Source organism: Atta colombica, unplaced genomic scaffold (assembly GCF_001594045.1).
Source record: "Atta colombica isolate Treedump-2 unplaced genomic scaffold, Acol1.0 scaffold283, whole genome shotgun sequence".
In the NCBI taxonomy this organism is placed as follows: Eukaryota; Metazoa; Arthropoda; class Insecta; order Hymenoptera; family Formicidae; genus Atta; species Atta colombica.
Genome location: NW_017259385.1, coordinates 15,544 through 16,432, shown reverse-complemented (window position 1 = coordinate 16,432; position 889 = coordinate 15,544). Strand labels below are relative to the sequence as shown.

The 889-nt window shown below is 21.1% G+C and overlaps 1 protein-coding gene across 2 annotated transcripts in view; it reads left to right on the top strand.

Annotated features, from left to right (window-relative positions):
• The window catches only part of LOC108689948 (misshapen-like kinase 1), a 36,338-nt gene that overhangs the window by 28,647 nt on the left and 6,802 nt on the right, over positions 1 to 889 (top strand). The window lies entirely within an intron of this gene.

Genomic DNA, 889 nt, shown 5'->3' with positions numbered 1-889 from the left:
TTTATTAATAATTATTAATATTAATATTAAATAATTATTAATATTAAATATAATATAATAGTAAATTGTTAATATTTACCATAGAAGAACAATAGAATCAGTTTTTTATTTATTTCTATCAAAATTCAAAGATTTTCAGTTTATGATTAGTTTTCCATAAAACTAAAAAATTACTAATTTTCACTTTGCAAAAAATATCATTTTTAGAATAAATCGCAAAAACACTTATAGTTTCTTAAATTTCAATTCATTAGCTGTTGATTAATAAAATCTTTTTTCATTTATTTTTGACAAAAAGATGAGGTTTGAAAAAAAATCATTGTTTTCAAATTTTTTTCTGATCACTTTTCACTTATTATAAAATATCTTTTGTAACATTTTAGATTTTCTAATTCAAAAATTCTTTTTTTTAATCTTCAAACGATAGATTGAAAAAAAATTAGTTAAAATCAATGCATTACAATTTAAGATACAATCAAAAGAAAATGTGAAGTTGAGAAAACATGTACGGATGTGGGTAGATAGGAATTGCCAGAGTTATATGTACTGAGGATTAACATAATAATATAGTTTGATAAGTTAATCGTTTGATAAGTTAATCATGAATTAAGTTAATCACAGTGATTCTTTTCAATTGAAGCCACTTCGAGTCATCAATTAAAATCGATTAAAAAACGGTATGGAATTTATCAATAAAGTTTGAGCGTTAATTTATTCCTGCGTGCACATTAGGCATAAATACACATAATTAATATTTCGATAAATCGTTTTTAGCAGTTTAATTGCTTATCGTTTTATCCGATAATAATTCGAATTGTATTCAAATTTGATATTACAATATTTTGATTTCATATTTAAAATTAATATAAAATTTAGCTAATGAATAGCT